The sequence below is a fragment of the Podarcis liolepis genome (assembly GCF_965112155.1).
Source record: "Podarcis liolepis genome assembly, chromosome: 4".
NCBI classification, from domain to species: Eukaryota; Metazoa; Chordata; class Lepidosauria; order Squamata; family Lacertidae; genus Podarcis; species Podarcis liolepis.
The window spans coordinates 15,149,876-15,158,062 of record NC_139558.1 but is presented as its reverse complement, the minus strand read 5'-3'; the positions used below and the strand labels follow the sequence as shown (position 1 = coordinate 15,158,062).

The following is an 8,187-nucleotide window of genomic DNA, read 5'->3' as shown; positions in this document are numbered from 1 at the left end:
GTGGAGATTCAAATGGTGAGCTAATCTTTCTCCTTGCAGACAGAAGAAGAGAGAGAGAAATCTGGAACAAGCAGTCAAGACAGTTTGAAAAACGGGCGCCTGTTGGGAATAGCAATGAAAACACTGAAAGACAGGAAACGCCCTGCAAAGCTGAGGAAAAGTTCAGAAAGTTTTTCAACAGCAATACACCGGCCATGCAGAGAGGACAAAAAGCAAAAGCATCCCTCTGCTCCATCTGCATCTCACTATCTGTCTTTGCCCTGCCTGGGGTGGAGAAAGCAAAAGAAACTCTTAAGAAAAGCAAACTTCACTTTGCATTGGAGCTGCAAGGTACCTACAGCGGTGCGTGCACTTTTTTTTGTTGGTATTTGCAATGCAATCCTCCACAAGTCTGCTTTGCAGTAAAGCCTGACTGGTTCAGCAGGATTCACTCCCAGAGAAAAGTGTTTATGAGGGTTGCAGCGTAAAGCGCCAGGAATTCTGCCGGCTGTCGTTGGAGAGATGGAGAAGGGTAGGTCGCCACGTCCTGTCCATTGTTCGTTTCCTTTAAGCTTTGCGCGCACTTGGCTTCCTTTCCTCCTGCACGAGCAGAGGCGCAGCTGTTTCCCCGGCAGCGCTCGCTGTGGCTTCCTTCTGCTGCCCTGTTTCATTGTTTCCTCTCCACCCTCTGTGTTGCTCAGTTCCAGCAAGGAGATGGAAGTATCCTCGGAGGCAACTGCAGCTCTCTCCCCAACTGCAGCTGCTGCCGGGTGATCTCCGGTTTACAGGGAGGAGGAGTTGGTGGGGAAAACGCTGCCATCTGGTGGAGATGCTGCAAAGGAAAGGGGCGTTGCGAAGCTGCCATTAAAGCGTGAGATGCAGAGCCCTTCCCGAACCACCCTCTTTCCGCAGCTCCTATGCCTTGAAAGCCTCACAAGGGGCCAGGGTCATCTAGTCCAACCTTCAATGCAGGAATCTTTGGCCCAACCTGTGGCTCGAACCCACTACCTGAGATTAAGAGTCTCATGTTCTTAATCTGTAAACTGCCCTGTGATTTTTTGATGTAGGACAGTATATAAATTTAGTAAACAACAACAACAATACCAACCGAGCTCCACCACAGAGGTGGTGCCGTCCAGGTGTTGTGTACTACAACTCCCATCAGCCTTAAGTAGCATGATAAATAATCAGGGAAGATGAGCATTTTAGTCCAAAGCATGGGGGGTGAGCACTTCTTTGGCTACCCCTGATCTACTGAGTTTCTGCTTGTCACACACTTCTTAATGGCACAGAACAGAGGCCTGGGATAAAGAAGGGGGACTTCCCCCCCCCATCGTAAATGAAGTGATTTATTTTAATATACACAGATCCATGCATGTTCAGCTAGTCAACAAGAGGTTTAGAGCAGAGCCATAGCTACAAAGTGGCGTGGGGGCTAGCCACTATTTTTGCTCTGGGTGAAGTCTTCAGATGGGTGCCAGCCTGTGTGTGTGCACACGTAAATGCACATGGTGTGTATGTGCCAAACAAGTATTATGTAGCACTTATAACAGTGCCAGTTCCATCGATCAAAGCAGTGGAGTGGGCAGATATGGGGTAAGATGATTTTGTAGGTAAACTGGTCTCAAATTATCATCTAGCCCTGTTCATTGGCCAGTGGATAAGCTCCCCAGGCAGCTTCAGATGCTGCTTTAGCATTAGCTGTCCAGAGTTGCTAGCTGACAATTCTTAGAAAAATGAGGAACCGAGAGAAACCAACACTTCAGAGATTCACCTACCTCTAAATGCCATATGTCCACGATGCCTTGCTAGATAATGTATTCTGGAGAAGCTCTTGAAATGGCTCCATCTCCACCAGCTGATCAGAGATATCAAGAAACATGCCCCCAACTGCAGCCTGGAGATCTTCCAGAAGGTATGCCCTCCTAAGGCTGTGTCTTGTTCTGACCAAGCTATGCCAAGCTCCCTTCAGTCTGGAGAGCAAAACTCTTGATGCTGCTTCAGCCTTTTTTAATTATTATTTTTCAGTCAGCCTTATTTAATGCTTATTTAATGGAAAATGAACAAGTAGTCTATTTCAAAAGTGCACGGAAGTTCTAGGAGCCAATCCTCCTTTGTACAGTTGGACCCGGTTACTATTTCCCCCCTCCCCCCTTTTTTTGGAGGGATGACCTGTTCTGAACTCTTCTCCTCCACATTGCAGATCATGCAGTCCATTGAGAAAAATACCCATGCCAGATGCCCTCCATGGACTGAACCATCCTGGCCAAGAATCTGCTCTGTCTTTTCCCAGGTCACTAAAACTGAGTAAGTTCTTCTGCTTGCCCTTTTCCTAACTGGATGTGGGGTGAGGGCATGGAGTTTTAGTAGCCAGTGTGGTGTAGCGGTTAGAGCGTTGGCCTTGGGCCTGAGAGACCAGGATTAAAATCTCCACCAAGATGGTCACTGGGTGACCTTGGGCCAGTTACTGTCTCTTACTTAGCCTAACCAACCTCACAGGGTTGTTGTGGGAGAAGTTTGTATGCCTTGGAGGAACATTGCTGTAGTGCAGTGAAGAGGTAAAGGCAGCAATCCTGACCCATTTATCTAGGAGCAAGCCTCACTGAATTCAAAAGGATTAACTTCTGAAAAATTATTTCACCCATATTTTCAATCCAATCTTCTTGCAAAGGGTGCATGAGTTGGACAGATGGCTTTACATAGCAGTCATACCTGAACTGATAGAAAGGGCACTATAGACTGCTGTGTTTTTTGCAGGTGTATTTTGCAATATGCTCTGGACACAATGATCATTTGTGAATGGTGAATTGCTTTAGTTTGTTCTGCAAAGCTTCCCCAATGCTATGACACTATATTGCTCTCTGGAGGGATTATAGCACAACAGAAGTGGGTCAAACATAAACCAGAACATTTGTGGTGTAAAAAGTTGTGGGATTCCAGCAGAAGTTTGTGGGTTATCTACTGATTGGGAACAAAGCAGTTGGAAGTTGCTTAAAGGGTTTATGCTTAAAGCATAAAAAGGGTCACAGGTTCTCTGTCCCTGTGAAAGAGATTTATTTCCTCCTTTACTATAGCTCCACCAACACAGTCCACTGTTGCTCTCCTAGACTATGATAGTCCACAGGAATAGGTTTTTGGGAGGGGGCAAGGTCTATGACTTGCAACTACAGGTCACTGACTTATTACCACTACATGGCGCTGAAGAGAAACAATAGTGATTTACTGTATTCTATGGGATTGCCCAATTAACAATAATGGAGTAAGGCACTAGAAAGACATACAATTTAAATTTGCCCACTCAACAACAGTACCGTAAAGTAAGAAACTATATTTTAAACCCTGAAGGCTGAATTTCACACCTTTTACACAGAATCTGTCTTGGCTGTGGTGAATGACAGACACAAGATCTGAAACCAGCCAGACACTTTTTTGCTAATGATTGTCCATTCATAACATAAAGGGAAAAACAATATCTTACAGTCTGGGGCCCAAGTTGGCGCCCCTGCTAGTCTGCCTTTCCATAACAGCACCCACAACCCCACTTTCTGGGAGAACAGTCTCCCCTCTGCGAGTCCCCCCCCCCAAGCCCTCGTGTCCAAGTTTGCGCTCAAGGTTCTCTCTCTCTCTCTCTCTCTCTCTCTCTCTCTCTCCCCTTCCTCCCTCTCCCTCTCTCCCTCTCCCTCCCTACTCCCTAGGTGCACATCCACTGCACCCACCAACTGTTTTGCCTCTGAAATGGGGCGGAAAGAGGAAGCTGTGGAGGGTGGGGATGGGATCTCCTTTCCTGTGGTGATGTTCAGGGCTCGCCCATTTCATTTGAATGGAATGGGTGCTTATTGCTCACTTCCAAATCTGCTGTGGAGGTGATGCCACACACAACAAAGTGCCACCTGAAATGGCCCACTCCCTCCACTTCTTCCTAGCTATGCTGCTGGCCAGTCGCCATCTCTTAACCTAACCTCCCTCACAGTGCTGTTGTGATGATGTAATTGGGGAGGAGGAGAACTATGTCAGCCACCTCGAGATCCTTGAAAGATAAAGGTGATATATGCATGTAATAAAAATAAATAAATAAATAAAATAAATTGAGAGCTTCCATATTTGGTGTTTGTGGGGGGTGTACCTCTGAATACCCCTTGCTGTGTGTGTGTGACAACAGGATAGGGGCTACAGAGGCTTGTGCAGGAACTCAGAATAAGGTGCAGCTGCATTCAGATGCTCAAATTTCCCCTTTTGTAATTTTGGAGCATCTGTTGCAGTTGACATCATAGAACTGTACCGTTGGAAGGGACCTCAAGTGACATCTAGTCCATCAGGACAGGTCACTTTGCCTATATGGCTTTATTACAGAGGTAGGAATTTTGCCGCCGCCTCCTATTCAGGATTTTTGTACTTGCATTGTTGTATATAGAACAGAAACTTTTTCATATTGTCTCTTAAAAAAAGGAACTGTCAGTCTTGTGGTTAACTTCCTCGTCTTCAGCTAAATTACTTAAGGGGAATATTCATAGGAAGCTGCCTTGGACAGAGTCAGACCATTGACCCATCTATCTCAGCACCATCTAAAATGACCGGCAGTAGCTCTTTCCCTTTTTTTAAAAAAAATACTCATAAAATTTCACAAATAAAATACAATTGATCCAACATTTCCCAGTACATGTTCATTTAAAAAGTTGACTTCCCTGCCACCCTTCCATAGTTTTCTCATGATTATCTTTTACTGCTGCATATTATAACTAATCTATGCCTTCTTATCTCAATTTTATTCTCACAATAACTTTTACTTATGAACTTAGTCCAAACCTCTGAGTGTGCTTACATATTTACAATCATTTTTTAAATAGTCCAGAAACATTTTCCATTCCTCCTTGAAAACTATTTCATTTTGTTCTCCAATTTTACTAGTTAAACTTGCTAATTCTGCATGTTCCATCAATCTCAACTGCCACTCCTCCTTCGTGGGTACTGCCTCCTCACACCATATTGGGGTGTATAATACTCTCATTGAAGAAGTCACATGCATAAACAGTTTTCCTTTGCATTTTCAGATGGGGGAGTGGACATCACCAGTGCTACCTGGAGTTGCTGCCCAAGGTTGAACGCTGCATGCATAGCAGATTGTCAAATCCTGTGCTATGAACACCCCTAGACCTGGGAGTCTTCTACTATATTTCAAAGGACATGAGAATGGCTTCCCTTTAGAAAAGTGGCTGAATGAAGAATGAGCTGAAATGAAGACGGGAACCTCAAGAGAGAAGATTCAGCAAACCTGAAGATGGAACAGCAATGTGCCTCCAAGTTCTGAAGAAACATCACAACTCAGGAGGGGCAAGGTTGGCCCAGGGTCAAAGTGGGTGGGTTGCCACGGTAGCAAAGACTTGCCCTCCTTTGTGACATCTCTTGCTTCTCTCTTAAAAGCCACCAAGTGCAGGGGCCCACTGTGGGTTAGGGAGGAGAGGTCAGAGGAGAGAGGAGTGGTTAGAGTTGGTGAAAGGAGGTTTGAGAAGATTCAGCAAACCTGCAGATGGAACAGCAGGTGCCCCCAAGTTCTGAAGAAACATCGCAGCTCTGGAGGGGCAAGGTAGGCCTAAGATCAAAGTGGGTGGGTTACTATGGTAGCAGAGACTTGCCCTCCTTTGTGACATCTCTTGCTTCCCTCTTAAAAGCCACCAGCTGCAGGAGATCATTGTGGGTTAGTCAGGGGAGGTCAGAGGAGAGAGGCGTGGTTAGAGTTGGGGAATGGAGGTAAGAGAAGATTCAGCAAACCCGCAGATAGAACGGAAAGTGCCTCAAAGTTCTGAAGAAGCATCACAGCTCAGGAGGAGCAAGGTAGGCCCAGGGTCAAGGTGGGTGGGTTACTATGGTAGCAAAGACTTGCCCTCCTTTGTGACATCTCTTGCTTCCCTCTTAAAAGCCACCAGCTGCAGGAGATCATTGTGGGTTAGTCAGGGGAGGTCAGAGGAGAGAGGCGTGGTTAGAGTTGGGGAATGGAGGTAAGAGAAGATTCAGCAAACCTGCAGATAGAACGGAAAGTGCCTCAAAGTTCTGAAGAAGCATCACAGCTCAGGAGGAGCAAGGTAGGCCCAGGGTCAAGGTGGGTGGGTTACTATGGTAGCAAAGACTTGCCCTCCTTTGTGACATCTCTTGCTTCTCTCTTAAAAGCTACCAAGTGCAAGGGTCCATTGTGGGTTAGTGAGCAGAGGGATGGTTGGAGTTCATGAAAGGAGGTTCAGGAGATGCTTTTGATTATTATTTGCTTTTTTACTTTTTGATTACTTTGACTTTTATTTGATTTTTTATTTTAATTTTTAAATATGCTTTATTTTGTTTTAATATCTGTTGCCCTTTACTTTAATATTGTAAATTTTTATTCTTTAATATTTTTATTTTTACGTTTTTATTTTTGTGCATAATTGTGCATATTTTATATACTTTGTATATATTCATTTTGTATATATTTTATATATAGAGGGATAGTTAGGGTTAGGTGTAGGCTTAGGGCTGCGATTGAAGTTAGGCTTGGGTGGGCATTTTAGCTAGGTAGTATAGATAGGAGGGGGGACTTCTCTGGACAGCATGTTCAGACTGTCAGTTGGATTTCTTCCCCTTCTCTTTGTCTCCTGGGGTGAGGGTCTCCTTCACAGCCTTGGCTCCCTTGAAATCATCTTGGCAAGTCATTTCACTCCTGAAGAGCTCAGTTTCTCCACACTCCCTGCATTCCCATTTTCTGTCCTAGAGAACATTTCTCCTCTGTTCTCCTGGGGAAACTGGGCCAATTTGGAGAGTACCCCATGATCCTTGTCTTGGCCCTGGAAGCCCTTCTGCAGTTGAGGTGAATTGTGTCTTTTTAACGGATGGGGTTGTGGTGTTGGGGGAAGAACTCCGGGATAAGCTCAGTGTGGGGAATTGCAGACAGGAGGGATAATGGGACAAGGAAGACTCAGAGGAGGCAGAGTCTAACACTGTCCTCTCCAGCTTCGTTAAGCCAGAATTTGGCTCAGACTTCTGCAGCATGATCGTCCATACAACTTTTCAGGCAGCCCTGGAAGAAAATGAGGATAAGGACTTGTGTTGTTAGCCTTCACTTCTCTTTACATGGCTCTTTTTTTATTCTTCTATTGTTTAGGTAAGCTTTTAATGTTTGATGCATTACTTCATTTTAATATTGTGTTGGAAGCCGCCCAGAGTGGCTGGGGAAACCCAGCCAGATGGGCGGGGTATAAATAATAAATTATTATTATTATTATTATTAACACACTTCCAAGAATTTTACCTATGACTTAAAATCTCTTCCTTCGTTGCACTCTGTGGATCTTCTGGTTTTAAAATGGATGTCACTAACATGAACTGAAGAGACATTTCCAATTCTGCTCTGGGGCCTTCTGAATGAGGCCCCCAGTGCTGCAAACCTCCTTCTGCTGAGCGTAAGTGTGCTGATGGCATCAGGGATTGTTAAGGACTTCAAGAAACCCCATGGTGGTGACAATCTTAAATGGTGGATGAGATCAGATTATCATTTTCTCTGATGCTGTATTGTTTGCTTGGATGGAAAAAAAGGGGTGGTGGTGGTAAGGGAAAGTTGTGAAAAGTGTAATATAGTAATGGTGCCAAAGAAAGTGGTGTGTGCATGCGTGTGTGTGTGTGTGTGTAAAATAGAGGTATGAGATATTGATTTTTTAACCGATTGAGAGAGAGAATGGATTATATTGGAGGCAATATACCTCTTGTCAATTATTGGTCCTAGCTCCTAGGTTTTGGAGGTGGCTCCCAGATCTTGACCAAAGCATGGGATTTAAAGTCTCTCCCTCTCTCTCTTTACTGCCAGCAATGAGATGCCACTATGGCTAATAGTTTAATATGAACATTATTGTCAGGGGTTCAGGAGCAGAGGCAAGGGCAAGGGAGGAAACAGAGAGCGAGGGGGAGGAGGCAGAAGAAAAGATGAGTGATGACGACGACCCGAGATCTCCGAGTCTTTCCAGTGAATCGGAAGATTCACAGGAAGGAGCACCAGTGGCCAGGGCAAGGGGGGAGCCTAGGGGGACACCCCAGGAAGAAAGGGCCAGAGGGGACTCAGAGGGGAGCAGTTGGAAATCGGGACCAGCGTCACCGCCAGAGAGCAGGGGAGAGGAAGGGCGCCAGGTATCAAGCGCTGGCAGCTCACAACAGGAGGGAGGGCACGAGTCAGGAGTGGCCACACCTCCATCG

The 8,187-nt window shown here is 45.4% G+C and overlaps 1 long non-coding RNA gene across 1 annotated transcript; it reads left to right on the top strand.

The window, feature by feature from the left end:
- Positions 1 to 272: 272 nt before the first annotated feature.
- LOC310706054 lies at positions 273 to 7,232 on the top strand. The gene is made up of 3 exons (XR_014525599.1): positions 273 to 511; positions 2,183 to 2,286; positions 5,028 to 7,232. It is a non-coding gene; the product is annotated as an uncharacterized lncRNA (long non-coding RNA).
- Positions 7,233 to 8,187: the final 955 nt, after the last annotated feature.